This window comes from Ochlerotatus camptorhynchus, unplaced genomic scaffold, assembly GCF_037179485.1.
Source record: "Ochlerotatus camptorhynchus isolate MF236.1 unplaced genomic scaffold, CSIRO-AGI_Acam_v1.1 ptg000651l, whole genome shotgun sequence".
NCBI lineage: Eukaryota > Metazoa > Arthropoda > Insecta > Diptera > Culicidae > Ochlerotatus > Ochlerotatus camptorhynchus.
This window is the reverse complement of record NW_027041130.1, coordinates 17444-45408: the sequence shown is the minus strand read 5'-3', so window position 1 is coordinate 45408 and position 27965 is coordinate 17444. Positions and strand designations below refer to the sequence as shown.

General features: G+C 37.9%; 1 pseudogene; it reads left to right on the top strand.

The window, feature by feature from the left end:
* Positions 1 to 20: 20 nt before the first annotated feature.
* LOC135714479 (uncharacterized) lies at positions 21 to 25217 on the top strand (annotated as a pseudogene).
* Positions 25218 to 27965: the final 2748 nt, after the last annotated feature.

Here is a 27965-nt window from a genome sequence, read left to right as displayed (position 1 = left end):
AAAAAACGCACACACATACCAACTGCGGGTTTCTAGGAGATTTACAGTGCCGATCAATATAATAGCAGATTTAACTTTCTTCTCTTATGACCAATTGAGCTGAAGTCTTCTTCACAGAACTCAAATGTGTTCAAATTTTCGATTTAAAGTACCATTTTTTAAGCATCTGCCAGAAGTGGGATACTAGGGATTTGCTTTAAAAATAAAAATAGTTTTAATTATTTGCATATTAACAAGATTGTTAAGAAAAAAGATTGTGGTTTTGCAGGAATGTTTACATGCTATGACAACTTCTACGTCAATCCAGATTTTCCGGAGGTTATGGTCACTTTACACCAAAATTTAAATTCTTTATTAATTTCGCTTTGATCTATTTATTATGTTTATGAACAAACATAGAAAAAGCCGCAAGGTTTTTTTTTTATTATTGGGTATCAAGCTGCGTGACAGCTTAGTTTTCAAGACTTGACCCATTTGAATAAATGTTGCTTCTATCTTTGACAATACAGCAGAAGGACTGCCTATGTTGGCCGCTTGAACACTGGATTCCGTATGTATTGTTTCAAGATAGTTATAGTAAAAATGCTGTGACGTGTGCGCGTAGTAATCTGATTGAAGAAGTAAATCCGTGTCGAACGAAATATCTAAATTATGTAAGTTACGAAAACCACGCGAATTTCGAACTTCGTGCAAAACAACCAACGCGAGAATCATTCCTCGTTCTGCTAGCGAATGAGCAACATCAGGGTCTGTTGTCTCGTCACACGGCATAGCTTTGAAAGTGTTTTTTTTTTCACCGCGAAACGTTATTTTCCGGAAAAAGTTTTTGTGCCTCAGGTGACTCGCGCATTTCTGGAGGAAGCAGCCGATCCTGGCGAAGCCTACGGTCGGACTGTCCACCTTTAAAACCCGCTTCGATGATACCGAAATTCTGCATACGGCAAAACACACGGACGGTGTGTACAACTGGAAACAATAACCAGCAGAAAGCAGTGAGCCACCGCACGGACGGTGTGTGTACGACCGGCATCTATTGTGGCAGAGCAGCAACAGTATAAGCAGTAGAAACGGTAAGGGCAAATAGTAGCACGTATCTGTTTTTTTGTATACCCATTCCTCTGACTGTTTGCTTGTGAATCATCTGTCTCTCCCCCAGTGGAATCGTTCCACATAGGGTGGTTCGTAAATCAAAAAAGTAAAAAAAAAATTAATTACTTCTTAACGAAAGTTTTAAATTTCGTATGGATGATGCACAGGGGGCGTCAAGCCTCCCAATGATAAAGTTCGAAAGCGTCATTACCAGGCGTCTTCTGCTTCGCCTTGGGTTGTCTACTTTCGGCAGAAAGAGAAAGCCCTAAACTTCTTAGGGATTAAAAGAACGTTGACGCGTCGTTTCCCGGGACCGAATTTCATCAGGTCAATCGGAACAAACTGCGTATAACCAACAATCAATACGAAACTAACGATTTGTAATTGGCTCTCTACTTGAATAGCCTATTGGTCCCAAGCAAACGATTAACGTACCCCATTCTAGTCGAAATTCTAGTAATACACAATGTTTGTTTTGATTCGCTATGAAAGTTTGACAGATAAAATGAGGGGTTAGTGGATTTTCCTATGTTTCGAGGGGTGAATCGATTAGCTTGGGACCGAAGATAGTACCAGAGCTGAGCCAAAAAGTTGAGCACGTTTCTTCGGGACCTGCTGGTCTTAGAGTTGCGCTCACATAATGAAGAGTATTACGTCTACATCCCATCTCGAGATGTGGAGATAGACGGCGTGGTCTCTGCAGTGAGCCTGACGTGTTATGACGTCATGGAAGGTATGGGGCGCCTTCAAAATGCTGCTACATCTACCGTGGACGTTCTGGGTTGCAGGATATTGTATTCAGCGACCACGGTAGATGGTCAAAAAACTTATTCCCCTTCAGGCTCACTACAGGTGTCTTTCGCTGGATCGGTTCTCCCAAAGTTTTTAGAAATTGAAAATGTTTTTTTCCCGGGTGCGACTTTTTGTACCAAGGGTATATAATTGTACCAACTGCAAAAAGTTGGAACACACAGCTGCTTTTTGTGACAACTGTAGCCAAGACCACATGGAGGATGTAGCCAAGACCACATGGAGGGTGTAGCCAAGACCACATGGAGTGTGCTTGCCAACAGGAATCAACTAAATGTGCTTACTGTGGCAAAGAACCTCTTCATGCTTTGCAGGACTGCCCCGCGAACAAGAAGCGTGCCAACAATGTTAAACGTTCAATAAAAGAACGCTCCAAGCTGACGTTTCCAGAAATGGTTAAGTTGCAAAATGGAACCTCTGCTTCGTTGGCATCAGCCGCTCAAAATGAAAAAACCCTTGGGAGATTTTGTCTTCCGATGAACTGGACTCTGACATAGCAGATGAGAGTGAGTGTCCGGAGGTACACGCCCCCGGTAAAAGGAAGCCGACTAGCTCCCCGGGAGTGCGCCGGAAAAAAATAAAACCACTCTCAAAAGCATGCAAAAATCTGAAGGTAGCGGGGATTCATTGAAAAAGCCGAACAAATCGGTAATTGCTGCTCCATCTGATCCTTGCTGCAGCTTTTCCACCCCGCCGCTACCTAATAAAGGTAAGAGGTTACCAGAAATAAACACCACGTCTACTCGCAATTCAAAGAAAATTCTCCCGTCCAAGCGAGGAAAGATTAAATTTAAGGACATTGTGTGTGGATAAACTTTTGAATGCCCTCGGCTTTCCCGACGAATCGCCACTTCGAGGGCTTATTTACCTACTTGTTCCTATAGTCGGAAACTACTTCAAGCAATTTACTGTATCATGGCCCCTCATTGGTGAATTCATATCTTTCGATGGATAATTCGTCGAGTGAGGATCAAGATATGATCACTTTATTACAATGGAACTGTCGTAGTTTAATACCTAAATTAGACTCGTTCAAGTATTTGATTCACAATTCTGTTTGTGATATATTTGCACTCTGTGAAACTTGGCTTTCTTCTGAAGATGAACTAAACTTCCACGATTTTAACATTATCCGCCTGGACCGAGATGTGGTGGCGTACTTTTGGGGATCAAAAAGTGCTACTCCTTCTATAAAATCTCAATCGCAATAATTTCAGGTATGAAATTGTTGCTTGCCAAATACATGTGAAGAACATGGATCTTTGCATAGCTTCTGTATATGTCCCTCCAAGGAAACCGCCATCAGCTTTGGAGTTCAGTTAATATCCTTCCATCTCCAGTTCTAATACTGGGCGATATGAACTCACACGGTACTGGTTGGGGCGAATCATACGATGACAATAGAGCGGGTATTTTCTATGATTTGTGCGACGATTTCAACTTGACTATCTTGAACACTGTTGAAGCAACACGTATAGCAAACCCTCCTGCTCGAGAGAGCCGTCTTGACATATATTTGTGCTCTAACTCACTATCATTAGATTGCCAATTATTATTTCAATCAAAAGTGGTCGTCTAAAAACAGATCAGTCAACTCAAGTTCCTTTTGACCTCACGAGGAACATTGATTGGCAAAAATTTGTATCGGCGGTAACTCTTGATATTGATTCTACCGATCCTCTACCACCACTGGAAGAGTATCGTTTCTTTACCGAACTAATCTACAAAAGCCCATTAGAAGCTCAGAAACGACGTGTTTCAAGTGCATCCCTCAAAAGAAGACCCGCCACCCCTGGATGGGATGACGAATGCACAAAGTTGTATCTTGAGAAATCCGATGCCTTTAAAGATTATCGTAGACATGAAATGTCTGAGCTTTTTGAAAAGTATCTAAAGCTTGAAAAAAAAAGCTTAAAAACTTACTAAAAGCAAATAAACGAAATTACTGGCGTACTTTTATCGAGGGATTTTCTAGAGAAACCTCGATGACAACGCTTTGGAAAAAGGCTCGCTATATGCGAAACCGCTCATCTTCCAATGAGAGTGAAGAATACTCCTCCCAATGGATATTCGACTTCGCTAAAAAGGATTGTCCAGATTCTGTTCCAGCCAGTCTTCAAGGTGCAGCATCGCGCTTGTGAGCAAATAAGTTTTCGTACTCACACGAACATTCATTCTGTGCTCACGCATGCACTCAGCCAAATGAACAAGAGCCCGAGCGTATGTTTAAAGTTCATGCGCGCACTTCGTTTTCTTCAGCGCTCGAACATCAATGTTCGCACCCAAGCACCGATGATGGTTTCTTTTTCAACATTTCGAAACCATTTTTTTCTAATGTTAATTTGATAACCTTTTATTTCATGTCTAGCAAGTAATCGAAATGCAAAGTTCAGAAATAAAGGAATGCTATTTTCACTACGATGAAAATGGAAAATTATTCAAATGCAAAGTTGAAGGGTGTATTGGAAAACTCAAAGATTCTGCAAGTAGCTTGAGGAGACATATTGTCCAATTACATCCGAACATTGCATCGCAAATCGGAATCACAGGATACAAGCGAAAGTCAGATCAACTAATTGTACCTCAAGAAGGAGAGGCTAAGAAACTGAAGACAGTAACTGTGCAAGTAGATCCTATCGAATTTAAATGCGGATTAGTTGAAATGCTTGCCATAAACCCGGTTCCTTTTAACTTTTTTAACTCGAAAGCATTTCGATCGACAATTGGAATTCTAGCCAAAGCTCTAAATATTCCGTCATACGGTGAAGCAATGGCTTCGATGATCCCAAAAATTTCAAACATCATACGAAGCATGATTGCTAAGGAACTCAACGGATTATTTGCTTTGGAATTCGATTGGGCTCAACGGCACAACCGGAACATTTTTTGGATCAATGCGAGAACTCTAGTCAATGGCAAGTTTCGAACGTGAACTCTGTCCATGATGGAAATAACCACACCCCAGACTGCTGAAAACTTGCGACTGCGATTTGAAGAAGTTTTGAAGTTTTATGATTCCGGTGTGGTGCATATTTATTCGTGTACTACGGACAATGGCAAGAATATGTTAAAATGTGTGCGGGAATTGAATAAGTCTCAGCACATGGCTCTCGATTCGGAAACTGAGTTTAGCTATGAAGACATGTTCAGCAATGAAGAAGAGAAACACGATGAATATATTGCCAACGATGACACAACACAGGTTGATCAAGAAGTGAATGAGATGTTAGAGGCGGTAGAAAGCATTTTTCTGCATGGTAACGAATCTTGTATTGCTACTCTGATATGTGCCGCGCATACAATCAAGTTGGTGAAGGACGTGATTAATGGAGAGGACTAAAGTTTGAAGAAAATCCGAAAAATAGTGAAATTCTGTCAGAAAACCGAATATAAACCATTTTTCGATTTGGCAAAAGTACTTCTTCCGAAAATTGACGTCGAAACCAGATGGGGTTCTACATATGTATGAAATTGTTGCATGCCTATATGCCTAAAGTACTTTTTATAAAGATTTGGGCTGCAAATTTGATGATCTCCGGCTTACAGAGGACGACTGGGATTACGTCATAGAATTTTCATGTGCATTTGAACCTGTGTATGGTCTAACAAAGAATCTACAATCGGATGACTTAATTTTGGGTGACGTGTATAAGTTTGTGAAGATGTTTCAGCTGAAACTAAAACAAGTCCCACCGGGCAACAGGTTTTCCGAAAAAAATGTTCATGCAATAACCACTCGAGCAACAGTAATGATGGATAATAACGCATTCCGAGCCGCGTTACTATTCGATCAACGCTGGTGTTTCATTGACTCACCATATGTTACGACAGACGACAAGCTTGTAAGTATTTTTAGTTGTTGTTTCAAATATTTAAAAAAAAATAATATCTTTGACAACTGACAATACATGGAAATTTGGTTTGTAAGGATTTTTCTGATCTAAATCACTTTCAAATAGCTGTGATTATATATGTTTAAGGGGTTTCATCCATATGCGCTTTGGACTTTGGAGAAAGAAAAAAAAAAGAAAAAAATCGAAGCCCTTGACTGAAACACTGCTCAGATAGCATCAAAGTTGTTTGAGTATAAATTAGGACTGAAAAATAAGTTACATCGGAAGTTTCCTTGAAAATGATATGTAGCTTAAATTTCAATCTATTTTCTGTTCAAGTCTACTTTTCAATGAGAAAAGTAACGACGAAAATATAAACGATTTATTCAGAACTGACATCAATCAAAACTCACCACATCTTTCTTGAAATTATTCGGGATTTATATAAGCCCGTTGTTTCACAGTACCGTAAAACGGGGTATATTTGATAATGCGGGTAACTTTGATAGTATAATATAAAGAATAAATTTACTTGCTGTGCTTTTTCCAAATAAAAAACATTGGTTACATATTGTAGCTTATGGTATTTCCGTTGATATGGTGTATAGTTTTTATAAGTATGTGTTACATATTTTACAAAAATATTAAAAAACCATTTTCGTGTTTTCCGTCTTTTTGAAAAAGCACTCAAACCATCACTTATGAAATGTATTTCCGATACAGCCATCACACATTCAATGTTGTATTCTTATTGCTTATGAAGTTTTCTGATTATATACTCATTCAAAGTTTCATATTTAAAGAACTAAATTGTTTGAGTTTCACTCATTTCTTTTCTACATTCATCGAGCATTCTCAAAGTAACCCCAAATCAAAATACTGAAGTTCGCTGCGAATGTCCCCACAAACGCTCAATGATTTGATGACTATTCGGTTCAGTCGTGATTTGTTGCCTGCTGCCATTAACAAATTCCAACAAACTGTATACATCTTTTATCTTTTCGTTATTTGTTATTTTGATTTTCAACTGATTAATTCGATTTGTTGTTTTATTGTTTAGGAGGTTAAATAAATGGAAACTAAAAAATGAGTATATTACTGAGCAATAATAAAAGAATAAAACCCACCAACCATTTTCCAAATTTTCGTGCAGCTTTTGTCCGACATTTCTTTATTCCAGAATGCTGCATCCACTTCCTCTATTAATCCTTCTTTATTAAAATAAATAAAATTGAACTGCACTATAAACATTGCGCAATGCTTGACTGACTTTAAGTCTTTTAAAAGCAATTTTTAAATAATTTAATAACTGGCAACTACGCGCAGTCAGAAAGATATTGGTGTTGACGATTGTCGCAAAACCGGACAAAATCTCTTTTTAAATTACCCACGTTAAACCGCAATTATCATCTCGCCAACACCAACCATCACGTAAAACCTCCGAGTGCAACCCCGATGTTCGAGCACAGGCGCAAGCACGAAACATCAAGCCTGAGTTCATTTACGCTGCGCTCACCCCAGATGTTGTTCATTTCTCTCAAGTTCGATGTTCGTGTGTAAACATGAGCCTGAGAGAGAACACGCGCTCTGAATGAACTTGCACTTCTGAAATTTGAACTCACGCTCAGCGCCGTGCATGTTTACGTGAAGACTGGTTCCAGCACAACCAACTTTACGGGATACAGCCCGAAGTAACGGTTCTCTCGATGAACCATTCACAATGCTGGAATTTTCAATGGCACTTCTTTCATCGAATAACTCTGCTCCGGGAAGCGATATGATCAAATTCGACCTTCTAAAAAACCTCCCCGATATCGCTAAAAGACGATTACTTAACCTATATAATTCATTTATGAAATTAAATAAAGTTCCACCAGCATGGAGACAGGTTAAAGTGATAGCTATTCAAAAACCTGGGAAACCAGCGTCTGATCACAATTCTTACCGTCCGATCTCTATGTTATCATGCCTGAGGAAATTATTAGAAAAAATGATCCTATTAAGACTTGACTATTGGGTTGAATCAAATAATCTACTTTCAAATACGCAATTTGGTTTCCAGAAGATTAAAAGAAACAAACGTTTGTCTAGCGATGTTTTCATCTGATATTCAACTGGCCTTTGCGCACAAGGAGTAATTGGCTTCAGTATTACCCGGTATTTTGAATAATTTCTTGTATAATTTGCTGTCAGAAAAACAAATGACCTTCAATCTAGGTCAACTGACAACTTCTAGAATTAGCTACATGGGCTTACCCCAAGGTTCATGTCTAAGTCCCTTACTTTATAATTTCTATGTCAAAGATATTGATAACTGCGTTAGCGTTGTTATGATATACTTCGTAGATTGGATACTAGCGACACTCACGTCCAGTGCTGATAAAAATCCTTTCTTCTACACTCAATTTAGCTGAAAATGAAGAAAACCTTAACAGATAGACCAACTAGCTGCATGAATTTGAATTTTGATATAAACAAATTCCCTTGATCTAGGCAACCTTTGTTTTTCTTCATTCGTGGCTGGATTCTCATTATCGCCTCTGTTGTTGTAAATATTGATATTCGTCTTCATCTTGGTCGGGATGATATTGAGGATCAAATGCAAAATGATTATTTTCATTTTAAACAAATATAGCGCTGAAGAACGTGGTTTTTAGACATAAGTCGACGGCAAATTATTGCCTCAAGCTGAACTGATGATAATATCGATGATTTAGGCAGTGTGGTTGACAATATTCAAAATAATCATTTTGCCCAAAATGTCGTTGATTATTTTGCTTTTGAGGATCACTTCTGATTTTGACAATTTTGGGTTTGATAATCGAGCACTGGTGAATATCAACAAACGCGTATTCGTTGATGCATAATAAACTCATTTGTTCATTTCGCTCGCTTCGTAACTACGAAGATGTTCAAAACAAACGCAATTCATCGACACTGGGTTGAAGCGATACTCCTTGCATGTGATGGTAAATGATAAAAACAGACACTGCTCACGTCTCTTCTGAAATTCTCAGTTAGACTACTTTCAGGAATAATGCTGGGGAGTAAACATTGGTTCCAATCTAAACAAGAGTAACAGAAGCATGACTGTCGCTATTCCCGGCCACGCCCATCTTTACCATAACTAGGGATAGGGAATGAAATGTTGATGTAGTACTTACTTAACGAGAGGTCACCGACTTAGCGACACCCTCATAAGTGCTACGGAGTTGGAGGGTTGGGTAGGGTATTCGGTTAGGATTCTCCTCAAGTTGGCGATGCAACCAAAAGATGTATTGTTTATTTGTTGTTTATTTAATCTCTCGATAGCCGGCTATCGAAAGAACATATTCATTTTGTTTAGTGATCATGAATTTTAAGAGTCATGACGGAGAGCTTGGGATTAAACCCATGATTTTCTGCTCAATAAGCAAACACGATCCCTCCAGGGTCATCGAGCATCTCAGAACCATAACGCTTCGCGACAATACAGGGCTACGTTTTCGCTTGATATGCAAATAGTTTCCGAGGTTAATATTCAATATCAAATATAAAAATGATGGTGGCGATTTATTGTGCTGTGGAAGAGCTTGGGGTTAAATCCATGATTTTCTGCTCAGTAAGCAAAATCGATCCCTCCAGGGTCATCAAGCACGAACGATGACGCAAAAACGAGGAACTAATATTGAATCTTTTGTATCGTATGCTAATGCTAATTGACTGTAACACAAATAATATGCTTGAATAAAATAAAATTTTAATAAAATGATTTGCAAAATTTACTAGGAGATCATTACTTTATTGGTGAGATGTTCCAATTCCTCTGTAAACAGAACAAATCTGATACTATAATCAGAATTGCTCAGTCTGCATGAAGCAGCCGATTTCATCAAGGAAGTTCTATTAACAACCAATAATTAATCGTTTGAGGCATACTGAAGCATTAAAAAGGTGATATGTGTCACTATAGGAAATTATCATCGTTGCAAATATAAAGAAATTAAACATAACCCTTTGCTTCAGTACCGTCAACCATGGAGGGGGTATGCAATCTCAGCCTCAGCGTGCTCAACAAAAACTCTTCAGACCCACCATGATCACAGATAAAGGGAACTTTAAAGTACAAAAACATCACTGAAGACATCAAACGTCTAAAACCAGAAACAAAAGCACTTGGATGACTATCTTGACGTTCCCACTCGATCTCAACATGTGAAAATTGTGCGCTCGACAAATTACAGCATGAACGTGGCTCTTTGAAAAGATGTCCAAGACAAAATTCTAGAAAACTGATAGATGGTATCGAAACAAGTGAACAAATAAACAGGAACGAACTCACCAAATGAACGATGGTTTGCACGTGAAGCCAATACTTGAAAGACTGTTACATCTCCTAATTCTAGCTAAACATTTCACAACATTCCGTCGGATCTTCAGAGAAGCTCTTGCACCTGCCTCCAATCAGAATCATCGGGCCAGATTGCCAATCGCCTAATAAAAGTTCTGATGAAAAGGATTATGATAAACGAAAACACTTTCGAATGCATTTCCAACCGATCACTTTCACTTTCTTGCACTAAAATTAGGAAACGCCAAGAAAAAATAAAACCGGAAATTTTTCGCGTCCGTACAGAAGCAGAGCACACTTCGATCTCCAGGAGCAAAGTTCGATCTCTTCCATTCTGCATAATTAATGAACAATAACTTACCACCGACTTAAACTAGCGAAAGCTGTCGAAAGCAAACTTGTACGAAGCAACTATAGACCTTTTTGACGTTTAATCGTCTTTCTCTATCTAGCACACATGGATGAATGGACGGTTTGTTTTCCCACTAATCTGTTTCCCTCTTGCTCGCACTCGTTCGATTTAAATGGTGCAGTAGTGTGCGCCGATTAAACGTCAAAAAGTGAAAAATGAAATCTCGATGAACATTTCAAATGGTCCTATCTACTTTGATCGATTCTCTTCATCGACTTTCTCTTTCGTCAATAACTCAGCTGCAAAACCTTTCCCTGTTGTATTTGACGTTTTGGACGCTAGATAAGAACCTCCTTTATCAAACTATGTGGTAGAATTAGCGCGAAATCTGTTTGCATAGCAGTGGTTATGAAAAGAGAAAGTCGATGAAGAGAATCGATCAAAGCAGATAGGACCATTTGAAATGTTCATCGAGAAATTGTCGAACTCGAATAGGCAAAACATAACAACAAGATTATGAAAAAGTGGCCAAAAAGTATTAAGCTGGAATAAATTGATGGAACAAAAGTGTACCTTTCCTGCGGTCTGTACAAATTACAATATAAGTGGTAGACGGGATGAAAAGAAAAAGATAAAATATTGTGTACTAAACATCAAAATAATATTGTTATCATCTGTAATATTGGTGTCGTGCCGTTTGTTTGGTGCTATATTATTAAGAAAATAGGGTAGAGAACTGCTTTAGCCTAATCGCCCATTGTGGGCCTATTGAGCAGAAAACTTCAAATAAATCCATGATTTCAGAGTTAACAAGTCAATTATGCGTTTGGTATGATACTTTAGTTAATAAGCTACGGAACGAAGTCAATGATAACGCGTGATATGAAGGTTTGCACCCATTATTTCCAAAAAGAAAAGAAGCGCTCCGACCGAATCAATTTTTATCTCCATCCGATAGGCCGAAGTGAATTCATTGGCGTTTCAAAGCGTTAGGCCGAGTTTAGAATCCGTAGGCCGAGTTTGGCGTCAAGAAGCAGTGTTAGACTTTTGACAATATCTCAACGATTGATTTTTCATTATCAAATCTTACCGTACATACGGAAAGGTAAATAAATTTTAAAGCCATCAGTAATAATAACATTCCGTTTGATGCTAAACTGCGCTAGATTAAGAAAGACTAAGTGCGGGTTGTGCTTAATAGGCCGGAAATGGGGTACCCGAGCAAAAGCCAGCATCAACATGACAGCAAATTGAAATCAAGTTTTGATATCAACATCAAACTGAAATCCTAATTTGATTTCAGTTTATGCAATTGATAAATTTCGTTTTCATTTTGCTGTACATTTGCTCTTCAAAAATATTTTGTTGCGGGTTTGTTTTCATTGCCGTAGCATAAAATCAAATTGATTACTTGTTTTGTTATCAACAGGAAAAATTGATATCAAATTGAGTTTTCAGTTTGCTCTCACTGATAGCAGAAATAGTTTTCAATGTGATGTCACAGGAAGATTTTTTTGCTCTCAATTTTGATATTTTAACCGTTAAAACGACCAAAACGACAGCAACCTGAGCAATCATTATCAGCGAAATCACAACATCAAATTTAGATTTCAATTTGATCTCAGACTTTGCTCGGGTAGTTAACCCTACTGTCCTGAATGTTGTGGTTGTAGCATCATGAAGCCTTGAGCTACAATTAGCCCTCAACACTAACACTATGCTGGAAAATTTCTTTGAAAGGTCCCGCTATTTATACCCTTCGGAGTGTTGGAACACCCTCCAAAGGCGCGCCCCCCTTTTGTCAGTCAAAATTGGATTACTTAGCAACAAAATTAAAGAATGACATCGATAGTGACCATGCATTAGAGCCCTAGTCTTAACCACTTCAAACTAGGTAACAACGAATAGAAGATTAGGAATCACATAGGTGAAGACTAACTAACTCATTTTTTCCTTGTTTCAAGATCATCCTCGGTCTAGGCAACCAGAGGACTTATCACTATCAACAAGGCATAAAAAGTAACAAGGATTAAGATGCGTTCCTTTGATTACTGAAAAATCCTGTTCCCCTAGATTGAAGTAGTCAAATCGGTGGTAGATCTTACATCCCGTAACGTACCATGTCAAAGATATTGATAACTGCTTAGATAATCAAAGCACGCTTAGACAGCTTACAGACGATGCCGTGGTTTCCATGAGAGGTCCACGTGCAGAAATCTTGCAAAGACCATTGCAAAAAAAATTCCCTAAATAATCTGTCTCTCTGGGCACGAAATTTAGGTATCGAGTTTTCACCGCAAAAAACTGAATTGGTAGTGTTTACAAGGAAGCGGTTTCCAGCCCAACTGCGTCTTAATCTTTTGGGCAGAGACATTACCCAATCTTTAACCTTCAAATACCTTGGAGTCTGGTTTGATTCAAAATGCACTTGGGGTACCCACATTACGTATTTGAAACAAAAGTGTCAACAAAGGATCAACTTTCTACGATATTTCCGGGACATTAAACTATATAAAACGACTATTCTTTCAGTTCTTGAGTATGGATCTTTTTGCTTCCTCTCGGCAAGAAAAAGCCACCTAATCAAATTGGAACGTATTCAATATCCTTGTTTAAGTATTGCCCTTGGCTGTATGCATTCAACACAGCGGGCGTAAACCCCCCGCAGAACCGTTTCTGGGAGCTTTCATTAAGAATATTGATTAAATGTAGTGTCAGTAACAACCTTGTGATTGCAAACTTCGAAGAAATGCTCGAATTGAGCATCCAGTTTCGCAGATTCGTGCGAATCTATCTTAATTATATGTCATCGGATATTAGCCTTCCTTGCTATAACCCCTCTCGTGTATGCTTTACTAACTACAGTTCCCCCATTGACTATGATCTCTCCATGAAACAGGCTATTCAAGGAGTTCCAGATCAACTTCGACCTATCTCTATTCCCCGCATTTTTGCTGAAAAGTACCAACAAGTCAATTGCAATAGAAGATTTTTCACTGATGGATCACGCATTGATGGATCCACTGGCTTAGGCGTATTCAATGAATACTCAACCGCCTTTCGGAATCTTCAGGAACCATGTTCCGTTCCATGATGCATTTTTCAGCAGTATAACGAGAAGATGAATTGAATTGGTAACGACTACAAAAGTTATGACAATCTCAATCGAACCTTGGCAAATCATGAATTTTGTGATAGCGCACTTATTATTAAAACGTTTGATTAAAACTCAATGTTAAACTCTAATGTTAAGAAAAGGAATCAATGTCCTCCTCAATCTCCAAACCTCAAATGAAATGTCCTCCTTTTCAAGTTTTGATATGGCAACCCTAAACAAGGTAGGCACTCATCTTATTTCCTTTCAAAGGTAAGGGAGCAGATGAGTTTGCTGGTCGAAAGATCATATATGATTACCTTTGTATGGGTCCCCTCACATTGCTCAATCCCAGGCAATGAGAAGGCAGACTCTCTCGCAAAGGTGGGCGCACAACAAGGCGAGATTTATGATAGAAGAATTTCAAATTATGAATTTTTCCCATTAGTTCGTCAGAGTTCTCTTTTAAGTTGGCAAAACGATTGGACAAATAATTCTCTTGGGCGGTGGTCACATTCCATTATTCCAAATGTTTCTTCGAGAGCGTGGTTCAAAGGTCTGTATGTAAGTCGGGGATTCATTCGAGTGATGTCAAGACTTATGTCCAACCACTACTCGGTAGACGCACATCTCTATAGAATAAACCTCGTAGACAGCAATATATGTAGGTGCAGAACCGGTTATGATGACATTAATCACGCAGTTTGGTATTGCCCGGGTAATGACGCCTCCAGAGCACGACTATTGGATACCCTAGTGGCCCGAGGTAGACAACCCTTCCGTGAAGTAAGAGATGTATTGGGAACACGTGATGTTTCCTACATGCAAGCGATCTATGAATTCCTTTGTTTGTCTGATGTTAGAGTTTGATGTGACTATCCCCTCCTTTCCAAACAATTTCCCGCCATTGTGTCCCAGTTTTTTTATCCTCCTGTTCCTGTGCTACTTGCCCCTGCACAGCCAGGATTTGGTCAACCGTCCGAGAGTAGTATCTGAAGGAGGCTTCAGAAACCAGTTTCCTACCTAGATCCTTCCAATCGAAATTGTTACCCATTAACCTCGAGCCCGCCACGAGTAATTGGTACCCAATACTAACCTAGAAATACTGCTATTTAAAATGTAAATCAAACATTACTGATTTTGGCTCCGCAAAGTGTCACACACGACTGAGCCTAGTAAATAAACGAACTAGTTAAAAAAAAAAACCAACGCGAGAAAAAAAAAATATTATTATTTAAAGATTGCCACCAAAATAAATGTGATAGCCTATGTTGGCAAGTTGATTAATTTTGGTTTCCTCCCTAAATATTCTACTTATTTTACTGTTGCACTTTGTTTCAATTTAGTTATTTTACCGCACGTATCAATCATTTCAAGATTTCGCGACCGTACCGAACAAATTCTATATTACAGAAGCTCAAAAAAACTTTTGGTGAGCTCTACCGCATTGCGAATCACTTCTGCGTAAGCTCCGTAGACGTAGGCGCGTTGATTCCGACAGCCGCGGAAAGTTAAACATGCATCAATACCAAAAGCTATTAGTTGCGAGAATTGTCACATACCTCTACTTTTACTTATTTCCTAAACTATTCCTCTCCTTGTTAATCTGCTTAATGCTATTGGTCTGCTTACGTTTTCGTTTTAAAGTTCAAGACTAAATAAGAAGATTTATTCTACAACTTTAAAGGTTAGTTGCCTCCCTAAGCGGACCCCCCGCATCCTAATTCTTTTGTTAATCTACTTAATATCATTAGACTTTCTGAAGTTTCTTATTTAAGTTCATTTGATGATTATGATATCTCATTAGTCTAATTTAATAAATTATTAAAAGCTCTAATTCACCTAATCAATCATAACCCATGAGCTTGAGCTTGAGCTTGATTGACCGCCCACGGTTGCTACTCTGTTATATCCAGATCAGCTGTAATTACACAGAGAACCAATAGACGATGCTTGGGACTAGCAATCATCCTCAATGTGTAAAAACTGGTGATCTTAAATTAGGCAATACCAGCGCCGGCCGCGCCCGAACACAGGTCAAGAAAGGAATGGGAAGGATTGTGTTGACATGACACTCGCTTTGATGCCTAATCAATCATAACCCATGCTATATTAAGTACCTGCACTTGTGCTTGTAATCTAAAATTAAACGTGTTTCAAGTACTTTTGATTTAAGCCTATACCTATTTATTATATCTTGGTTCGACCCAGGTAACACCTTCATGTGACTAAAATGCTTCATTTTGAAGTTAGTTTCCTAGCTAATTTTTAAATTATATAGGGTATAACACGCTTCCACTATGTCGCACCACAAAAATACGTATGGGTATGTCACAATAGAAGCACGCCACAGTGGAAATCCCGAGCCATAGTTCAAACACTTATCCCAAATCAAAATGAAGCACATATAAGATTAGTTACAATACCATGTACAAAAATGATGTTTAACATTGTTTCCTGAGTAATACTTCAATGAAAACAATAATGAAAGCTTGTCACGCAAATAGAAGGAGCACCGTTGGACTTTTTTCTGAAATATAGTATAATTCACTTGCAAACTCAAATAAACCTATCTGCGTAAAAATGTTTGATTTGCGGCAAAACCCGCCAGTATTACACCCAACGTCAGTGCCTATACGTAAGCGTACTACGACGCGGCTATCAATCAAAGGAGTAACAAGTGTGATACTATCACTGCTAGACTAGATCTTTGGATCTCTCATGCAGTGGTTTATCAGAGAGGGGAAGCTTAGTAATCCCCATTGCCTGCCCATGACGCCATTCTATCGCGGCATGAGCCAGCAACGCCGGCCATAAACCTACCGTCTCCAACACTCCACTATAAAGCATGAAATTAGGCCCGCCCACCAACAGCAAGGTGCAAAAACTAGCCAAAGGGAGGGCTAGAAAAAGTCGCAAGGTTCTAGGACAATTTTTATAATATGGCCACTTTATCGGTCAATCCAGATTATCCGGTGAACCAGGATATGGCCACTATATTCCAAAATATGTATTCCAAGTTAAATACGCTTTGATCTCTTGATTCTGAACAATATAGAATAAACCGCAAGGTTCTAGGACAATTTTTATAATGTGGTCACTTTATCTATCAATCCAGGTTATCCGGAGAACCAGAATATGGCCAATATACCCCAAAATATAGTTTCCATATTAAATACGCTTTGATCTCTTGATTATGAACAACATAGAAAAAATCACAAGGTTCTAGGACATTTTTTATAATGTGGCCATTTTATCGGTCGTTCCGGATCCTCCTTTAGGCCAGTAGAGTTTCCCTAGTGTATACTTAGTACTATAAATTTTCAGTAATATACGTTAAGTAAAGTGTAAAATTATGTCGATGGATAGTTGCATTTCCTACTTTACCGCCACCAATCGATTCAGCGGAATTCTTCCTTTGAAAATATGTATAACATGTTGACTGAAACCGTTTGGCAGCTGAGATATTCAATTTAGTCGCGGTTTTGTCAATTGTTGCCCACTGTGCAACCTCTTAGGCTGTGTTCCATTTGGTGAATTTTCACTTAAATTTGAAAATTCAAAAATAAATTATAATGTTCGAAAATCCCTCTTTTGTTGATCGTCCAATTTTCCAAAAGGTATTTGCCAAAATTAATTCCTTGCCTGTCATAAATAAGTTTTGTATTCTAGCAGGTTTATTTGAAAAATAAATTTCGTTTTAACGATACAATGCTCAAACAATGAAAATTTTAGTGATGAGATCAAATTTGTTCGAGAAAAATCAGTTTTTTTGTTGTTAATTTGATTTGTTTCATGCAGCTGGAAATCCAGAGCCAAACTGCGGGATGCTCACTATGCCCCACTTGTTCACTATGCCCCTCTACCCTTAAGTACACGAAAATAGATCTTTTGGTCCATTTTCCGATAATTAGTGATGAAGTGATGAAATTGGCGATGTTGACTTGAACTTTTTACGATCAAAATAATCTACAAACTCTAGGAATTCTAGAGATACCACAATTTTTTTAATTCATCAAGAAATGGCTAAGTTATGCCATTGCAAAGTTTCCGTTACACGCTGTTTGGAAGCATCGTGAAGACTGGAACTGGAAATTGGTCGACTGTCAATTTACCCTATTTTGTCAATTTTTCGCATTTCTATATTAACGCAATATGCTATTTAATTTAGTTTGTCCTATAACTTTAAAGGCAATTTTCAAGTTATCCATCGGTGAAAGGGTGAGTTGAAGGCGAGTATATATAGGGTAATGAATGTAATTTGACTCATTATCATATTTTGGCCCACCTGGCTATATTTTGCACATTTTATATAATAAAGTTAATAAAATTTTAGAATATTGGGAAAGCTACATGAAAACTATTACACTGTTTAGCGTCTTCTCTTATTGTTTTCAGTTCAATGTTTCATTTAGTGGTAGTAAATTGAAAATATACTCAAACATTTTCACACTGTTGCTAAATCGGTCCAGAACCAGAAGGTGGCATAACTGAACCCAGCTTTCAAGAGTTATTATTTTTTAAATGTATACATTTTGGACATGCGAATGTGGTTATTGTGTCAATTAAATTTGATTAAAGCGTTTCTGAATAGCTCGAAGAAGCGATAAAATGTGTTGAAAGAGTGGTATGGCGAAAATATGTTCGTCATGATCTAGAGAAAACATATTTTCGCCATACCCGCACACCCGCACACTCAGGTGGTTCAAAATATGTTCCAAACCAGGTCCAAAAGCTACTTGAAGTAGTAAGGTGGGTCAAAATATGTTTTGTTTGAGGTCCAAAATAACGTAAAGACACCATAAACCACTATAAGTCACACATTGCACTACACGATAACCAGCGTAAACACATAAATGAGTCAAATAATACACATTTTTTATACTTATATGCAGCTGTCAAAAAATGTGTAAATTTGGAGATCTTAAAATGTGTAAAAAAAAATACACATTTTAAGAATGTAGTACCAGTCAAAATATGTGTATTTTTATACTCATTAATAAGTAAAAAAAAACTTCAAACTTTGCTGTATCCTGCCTTGTTTACGCACGCCATTTGTATTATTTCAGCAAAGTACAACAGGAAAATGAAAGAACTATGGTCCAAGCTGGACAGCGCAACTGGCGCAACGATAGACATACTAGAGGGTAAGTGATTTATACTATTTTCATAGTTAAGTTTTATAAAAAAAATCATAATCAATGTCCGGTCTCTCGCTTGCTTGCTTCATACTGATTTCTGTTTTTTTCTATGATTTGTTTTCCGTGCTGAGCACCAATGCTACTGACGCCAGGGAGGCAGCTCCCACACCTGGATCCTACCTATCGAGCCATCAACTCATGAACCGGCGACCAATGGTTTTACTTCCCTTCCGAAGGAAGGCGTGATTCTCGGCGTGATCAGAGATATTATGCCTCAGCGGTGCCGACTGGGATTGAACCCATTATTGAATCACGCTTACCACTACACCACCGGCGCCGCTACTGATTTTTTTTATGGCGTTTCTTTTTTTTTATTAAATATTATTAATAAAATATTATTGTATTCAAGCAATCTTTATTTTATCATTGACACAAATAAGAAAATTCCGTTGTTTATAAAAAAAAACCATGCGGACCCATTATATTTAAGTTCTAGAAATGATTACTTTTTACACATTTTGCTGTAAAACCGTTCTTGAAAAATGTGTAAAAAATACACATCTATTGACGTTTGCTGGGTTTACACATAAATGTGTAAACGCAGTTTACACATTTTATGAGTAGGCCCCTTTTTTCACGAAATGTGTGAAATTTTACACATTAATGTGTTTACGCTGGTTACCGTGTAACGTATCCTAGTGGTTCAAAATAAAATAAAAAACGTCTTCAATATTTGTGATAGTTGCTGCTTATTTGTTTGTCAATTTGCGCTGTACAATGATGTGTTTTGACCAAAAAAAATCCAGCTCATTATCCTCATGACCAAGGAATCAAAAATATCTCCAAATGACAAAATGACAAGCGAATCTTTTCAAGGACAAAATTGATAGAATTAAAAAATGGCTGATTTTACAAAAAAAATCAGCCTTGACAACGGCTATTTGTGTATTCTATCAACCTTGTATTTAAAGATAATACGAAGTCAACCAAAAATTCAGAAGACTTCTTATATAGAAACAGTTTAAGGAAAATCATTCTCAAATCTTATTTATTGAGCCTCCCTGAGAGAATAAACTCGCGTGATAACGCTATGTCAGAAGTGGAAAGCAATAATGATATAATCTTCTTCCTTCTTTTTCATGACAAGCAGCCCGTGCGACACAGCTCACTCGGGGCGGTAGAAGGAAACGAGCAAATTGTTGGCAAGCTGCTTCACGAAGTAAAGCCGAAGATGATACACGTGTGTTAATGGGATGTTTTTGTTATGTCTTTTCTCGATTCAGATCAAGCTATGTCCTCATCCGTGTATATTGCAACAAAGCAGGCAAGCAATATATCAGTGCCATTTCAAAGGGGCGTAATTGCTTTTGTAAACAATGGCTTTAGACGTAGATTTCTCGCAAATGAAAACCCACCCCTTCAAATTACAAATGCTAGCTAATACAGGAAACATTCCTCTGCGTGCTGGTGTCATTCATTTTCATGAGTGTGCTTTCATTCGCGAGAAATCGACGACTAAAGCCATTGTTCACAAAAGCAATTACGCCCCTTTGAAATGTTGGCACTGATATCATTATCATTCTACCACTCCGATCGAGCTGTGTTGCAGTGAGAGTTTGCCGTGGTAGTCGTAGCAAGCGGTTTGTCTGTATCGTTGGTTGCTTTATGTGTTTGGATTCGCTGCTCATGACTGATGAATTAACCATTTATTGTAACAAAATTTTACTTTTTTCGAGAAATTGTATAATGACTTCCTAAAGCAAAATACCTCCGTTATATCTTGCTAAAATTATCATTGTTGATGGAGAACCACGAATAACTTATGAAAAGGGCATATTTTCTGAAATTATTTGCATATGATGAAATTTAATTTGAAATATCTCGAAAACTGTTACATTAGGCAGGTTATATAATAAGCACTAACATTTTAAATGATCTCTGGAATCAAATTCTATAATCAAAATGTATTTTTATTGTAAATAATCTAAGATACAAAAAAAAAATGCACAAAAAAACTCTCAGAAAAAAAAAATATATTTTTTAAGTGTAGGTATATTTTTTTCACAAAGCTGAATTAAATCCCCACAACTGTTTCTTAAAGGCTAATTCAAAAGTACCCATAAAATTAGTTTCTTGTACTCATTCAAAGCTTTCAAAAAAATGGGTATTTAAAAAAAAAGAAAAGGAAACCCGGATACTTTCTATTAATTTTTGAAAATATATTCTAGCACTAAAATGTATCAGACATTTTCATTAGGGTTTAATTATAAAACTGACGCCATCGCCGTATCAGGTGGAAATTTTATGTTTTCGATATTAACGTGATTTTTGCAATTATGGAACAAACTAGAGCCGATTGCTTGGAGGTAAGGATTAGAAGTGTAATAATTAAGCAAATTAAGATATTTTATAAAATTAATCCTATTTCAGAATAGCGGAGATCTACGAAGAGGAAACTAAAATTAACAAGCAAATGGTTCCGGATCCTCATCCACTGTGATTCGATAGGTTAACACTACAAGATAACTTTTTTCCCCGATGATATTGTTGAACATGCTCACAATGATTGAACATTGCAGCACGTCGGATGATTCTGGAGATAATGTCCGGTTTAGAGATGTCGAAAGTGTTTCAAGCCTAATCCGATCACCTGATTGAGGCCAATAATCAATATAAAACATTTTAATTATTCGTATTTATTTATTTTTTTCCAAAAGGTCTTATATTTGGTGACAGGTGCCACTGTAGCAAAATTTTTAATAAATTGAGTACTTTTTCATGAACAAAAAATACATCGAGAATAAAAATGACCCATTTTCTGAAGTATTCGTCAAATACTCATTAATGAGTAAAGTTGGTTTTGCTCATTTCATGAGTTTAGTCACTTTTCTCTAAAATTGGTAAAATTTTCGTCATTAATATGATATTCAAGTAAGCGTGTAGTCGGTTTTCTCACGGTGTTTCATGAAAACCCATTAATGGGTAAAAAATATCCATTTTCAAACCATGTATAGAGCTTTTTGACGTTTAATCGGTGCACACTACTGCACCATTTAAATCGAACGAGTGCGAGCAAGAGGGAAACAGATTAGTTGGAAAACTAACCGTCTATTCATTCATGTGTGCTAGATAGAGAAACACGATTAAACGTCAAAAAGGTCAATGCAGCTCTCAAAAAATGGGGGAATTTTGAAATCATAAAATGGGTGAAAAAATACCCATTTAAAGAATCAGTTCACGGTTGCATAATGGGTATTTTTTTTACCCACTAATGGGTGAAAAAAAAACTTCGAAATTTTATCGTCTCAATTCCTGTGGGAATCCCAGCGCAGGTGTACACATGTAATCCAAACCGAACTACCGGACAATAAACACCCGTCCCGGGAGTCGCGTGATAACGAGAATACTTTTCCACTATTATTTTCTTCACGGATCTGGGCTCTGGAAATTCCAGCGCAGGTGCCGAACTACCGGACAATAAACACCCGTCCCGGGAGTCGCGTGATAACGAAGAAAAATAACAACCGCGGACTACGTTCTACGTGCGTCTTTATTTACAAGTTGCAATGGACTAGTCAACAAACATAAATTGTACACACACCAGCAATTTATGCTTCATCAGTCTCTCACTCTCACGCACTCATACACACTCATACTTGCAGCTGTCATCAACGTTCCCGGGGGTTGCTATAGACACTCTTGTGATAGACACGCATCCAGGGCCTTTCACTAATTATTTCCAATACTCCTCCTTAGTGAAGCCCACAACTGTATCTACTTACAACACTTCTCCTGCTTTGCGTTACTACTGGCTGCCTCAATTAGTATATTCCTCCACTCTTATCACCTACAGCGACTACCTTGCCAGCTTTCAAAATTCTGCAGTCCTTCGCACCAAACAGCACATCGTAGCCATTGCTGGTAATTCGACTCACCAACAGCACACTTTCAGATAATCCAGGAACGTACAGTAATCCATTTAGCTTCATATCCACAGTTTCGACTTCCAATACGACACCTGTGATCCTTCCTTGCCCACTTTGTCTTGCGTTCACCGTTCTTCCGTCCGCCAGTCACCTTCTCTTTAATGAACGTCATACTGTCGAAGCTCACAGTCGATCCAGTCATGTGCTTCGAACAGCCAGTGTCGATGATCCATCGACCGTCAATCTACACATCACTTGTAGTCGTCGTCGTGAAGCACACTCCTCGACTACTGCCACTGCTACCGGCATCCGATTGCTTGTCCTTAACCACCATCGACTTCGTTTGGTTTTGTCGCCTCTCCTCCATCAACACAGGACAACTCCACCGCAAATGCCCTTCTCGCTTGCAGTGGTATCAAGCCCGTACAAAACTTCTACGTTTTTCCGATCGCACTGTAGTTTTTATCGTCATTTCACTTGCCTTTTCATGCACTTTGTTCTCGCATCTCCTCCGTCTCTCATCTAGAAGCTTACCTTTCACGTATTGTAGCTTCAGGTCTTCTGCTGGACGGCCTTCAAGAGTAGTAACAAGCGGGTTGTACCAACAATCAATACGAAACTACCGATTTGAAATTGGCTCACTACTTGACTAGCCTATTGGTCCCAAGCAAATCGATTAACGTACCCCATTCTAGTCAAAATTCTAGTACTACACAATGTTTGTTTTGATTCGCTATGGAAGTTGGACAGATAAAATGAGGGGTTAGTGGATTTCCTTTGTTTCGAGGGATGAATCGATTAGCTTGGGACCGAAGATAGTACCAGAGCTGAGCCAAAAAGTTGTGCACGTTTCTTCGGGACCTACTAGTCTTAGAGTTACCTCTATGGTTGTACGTCTCCGGTAAACTCGACAGCAAAATCGCCACAACAAGATGTTCCTTCAACGGCTCTCCCATGCTGGCTAATCGGTGAACCAACTCTGACGCTGGACGAGATGCTCTGACAAATTCCCGTCATCTATCAGACGCATCGAGCACTATCTCCGCAGTACATGGATCTTGTTCGACAGAGATAATCGCTCGTGGTAGCCTTTGAGCTTGTCCCACATCTCCTTTGCACTACCAGCTCCCATAATGTGGCACAGCTGACCATTTTCTAGCGCCAAACCGATTGTCGCTCGATCCCTTTCGTTGTTCCATGTCCAAGCTGACGTAACCACCTCCGGTTTCGCGTCAAACACCGTTGTCCACAGATTTTCTTTGAGTAGCAACAATTCCATCCGGAATTTTCAAGTCACCCAATTAAAATTTTTCAACCGGTCTAATCTCGGGTCTAATGTTATCTTAGCCTCGACCATTTTCCATGAAACAAAAATAAAAAAAAAACACTACGAGCACGGTCGGGCAAAAAAACAGCTTCACAATTCGATACTTTCCACAAAGTGTTCTTTCCTATTCCACTATAAGCTTTTTTTCGAACGAAGCGTATCTTCTTCAGTTCAAAGAATCGCACTTTTAGAGATCGGACCAGCAAGCAACAAGTTTGCACTTCAGCCCGTACAGGAGAGAAACAAAAAAAAAAACAAAATTTCTCCTCCTCGAACAAAACAGACGCAAAGCAGTCCACACAAAATGTCTCCTCCACCGGAGAATACTTTTCCACTATTATTTTCTTCACGGATCTGGGCTCTGGAAATTCCAGCGCAGGTGCCGAACTACCGGACAATAAACACCCGTCCCGGGAGTCGCGTGATAACGAAGAAAAATAACAACCGCGGACTGCGTTCTACGTGCGTCTTTATTTACAAGTTACAATGGACTAGTCAACAAACATAAATTGTACACATATCAGCAATTTATGCTTCATCAGTCTCTCACTCTCACGCACTCATACACACTCATACTTGCAGGTGTCATCAACATTCCCGGGGGCTGCTATAGACACTCTTGTGATAGACACGCATCCAGGGGCTTTCACTACTTACTTCCAACAATTCCGTCACCGACTCATTGGGAATGCACAGTTACTAACCACAGCTTTTTTAAAGAAAATTGGCGATCTCCAGAAAAGGTTAGAATCCGAAACGTTCGTGAGGCTTACGGATAAGTCAATACAATTTTATCCAATTTTGTATTATAATATTTCATGTAATAAAATTTGATCGATTTGTTTTCAATGCATTATAAAGTTTTTTATATCAACGAGCATATATAACCAAGCGCCTGCATCCTTCATTTGAAAAACTGTTTTTTTAACACAATTTAAGAAAATGGGTAAAAAACACCCATTTATTGACCCTCCCATTTATTAACCCTCCCATTTACCCATTAATGAGTAAACCATTAAATGAGGAGGGGCACTTTTTGCGGAAATGGATATTTTTATACCCATTAATGGGTTACACTCAAAGATAAATTAAATCAAAAAAGCTTAAAAAGTATGCAGATTCCCGCTTCACCTTATTGAGTCCTAGCCATGATTACGTTGGCAGTAGTCATGCATGATTAAATTCGAAATAATCTTTCCAGTATTACATTTTATTCTTTTTGAATATTAATATTTAATCAAAAAAGATTAACATTCAATCGAAAATTATTAAAATGGAATCAAAAATGATTAAAATTAATTCAAATAATATAATTTTCTATCTAATCAACCGTGATAATATGGGTTTAATATCAGATGATTATTTTTTAGAAAGAGAGTATTAATTTTAAATCATTCGATATGATTAAACTGAGTTTAATGTCAAATTGATTAAATTTCAAACAAAATGGGAATAGTTTAATTTATCAGTGTAGGCGAATCCAATTGGCAATCTAAAGGCCGGTGCACAATAGATACGTTTTCGGGTTTTTTGACAGATAATGCATGGGCTAACTGTCAAAAAACCTGAAAACGTATCTATTGTGCGCCGGCCTTAACGATAGTAGTAGTAGAATTTACGTTTATTTTCTGTTATTTTATGTTTCAACATCTGGTTTAACATTTCAATTGATTAGCCTTTGCTCTTCATCTTTGTTATAGTTAATTGGTTATTCTAATGTTATGATTGCGTTTAGCGCTAATTTACAGAATACCCTTTATGGGATTGTTTTGGTTGGCGATCTAACGATAGCGCTCGTGATGAATAGGAGAAATAGAAAAATGATGATCGTTTGCACGGTGCACGGTAACTCGGAACAACTCAAAATTGAGTCGAACATGCTCATTTCAGCGGGAAGTATGGTTACTCAAAAGTGAGTACACGGTGCTTCGTGAAAACTATAGATACTATAGATTCCATACATAAGCGGAGGCACAAAAGTTGTTTTGGCTACCATGAATAATAAATGATCTTACTGGCATCCGTGAAAAATGTTCATTCCATCATAGAGTTCTTCGTTGTGCAGTTTTGTTTTGTTTCGTGCGTAAAAGTTCAAAATGAAATGCAAAGCAAATCTTTGCAACAATTAATCGAGGAATGCTGGCGTCATGCTCGTTTGGCTACACTAACTGACAGTTCGTTTGGCTACATTATACTTTGCCTCCGCTTATCTATGGAATCTATAGCATCTATAGTAAAAACCCATTAATAGGTAAAAATACCCATTTTCAAAACATGTATGCAGCTGTCAAAAAATGAGATAATTTTTAAATCATAAAATGGGTAGAATCAGTTTACGGTTGACTACGGTATATTGTTTACCCACTAATGGGTGAAAAACCACTTCGGAATTTTATCGTCTTATTTCCGTCACCGACTCATTGGGAATGCAAACTGTTACTGTCCGCAGCTTTTTTTTAGCGAAAATGGACGATCTCCGGAAAAGGTTAGATTCCGAAACGAGAGGCTTACGGATAACTCAATACAGTTTTATCCAATATGGTACGGGAAATGGCTCTAATGTTGGCCTATGGATCTAAGATCGCAAAAAATCTGCTATTTATTAATTATATCTAGATGAACGCGTCATTGAGACGGTACTAATCGATATTTTTTGGTCGCTATTAAAAATTTAGTCAATAGCTGCTTTTATGTATGGACCCAAATTAGGGGCATTTAGGCCCAAATCACATAAATTTCCCCCTATCATAATATTTCGTGTAATAAAATTTGATCGGAACACCTGCATTTATTTTCAATATAAATATTAGAAAGTTGTTCCGGAGATGAACCTGCCTACGGCTGAAAATTTCCTAAATAAGGCTAAAAAAGTTTTTTTTTATATATCACCGATGACAAAAAACCAAGCACCTACATCCTCCATTTAAAAAAATGGGTATTTTTTACCCATTTTACGGTAAACACAATTTAAGGACATTGGTTAAAAACACCCATTTATTGACAAACCTCCCATTGACCATAGTTTACCCATTAAATGAGGAGCAGCAATTTAAGCGGAAATGGGTATTTTTATACCCATTAATGAGTTTTCGCGAAGCACCGTGTAATGCATCAGACGAAATAGGCGAATCCAATTGGCAATTCAAAGTTGGCACTCGTGGAGAATAAAATGCTCCATTTGCAAAATAAAAGCATTTAAAGATTGCACTCGTATACCTCACCGTGTAAAATTTTGAAACCATCATCACTCTCATAGTTCTTCTATTCTCCACGAGTGCCAACTTTGATTTGCCAATAGACCTTTTTAATGCAACACCAACCCACGAGTTGTATAGGAAACGTAAACCAAACCGTTTGTTTACATCAGAATAAGATTTTTTCACAACGCAAATTAAAGCATTTATTCAACATATGCATATGTTGCATATTTCCCACAAATTTTATAAATTCTGAACTGAAAAGTTATAATACTTCGAAAAAATTTCAAGAATCTGGAGTCCAATTCCTTGCACAGTTTTAAGGCTCATGGAATTTTATTATAATTTCTAAGGACCTCATTCTACGGGAGTTCTGGGAAAAAAATCTATGAGAAGAACATCAACTGCAATCTTGTTTCATGGTAGTTCTGAGGAATTTTAGACTTCATGAGTTTTTCATGAGAAATCTCCGTTGAATATGGAATGGACTATTCTGAGGTATTCAGAACTACTTGAAAATTCCCAAAATATTCCTGAAGTTAATTAAATTGCCTTGAACTTCTTTTGTAGTTTGAGAAACTAGCCTGATCCTCGCAACACTTCTTATCAATTTTTTTAACGTCTCTAAACTTTTTCGGACTTCTAAAGTTTCCAAAATTTTCCTAACAATCATGAATCTTCTCTAAAGTGTTAAAAATACACTGAATTTCTCAATTTTTTTTAAGTTATGTATTTTACCTGCTCTGGAATATCTCTGCTCTGCGGATATATGTTCTTTCTTGAAGTATTTTTTTTTTTGTTTAGAGCTTTATAAGCGAGATCACTATATTTCTCGAAGTTCTCGAAACTTCTCTTAAGGGGCTGTT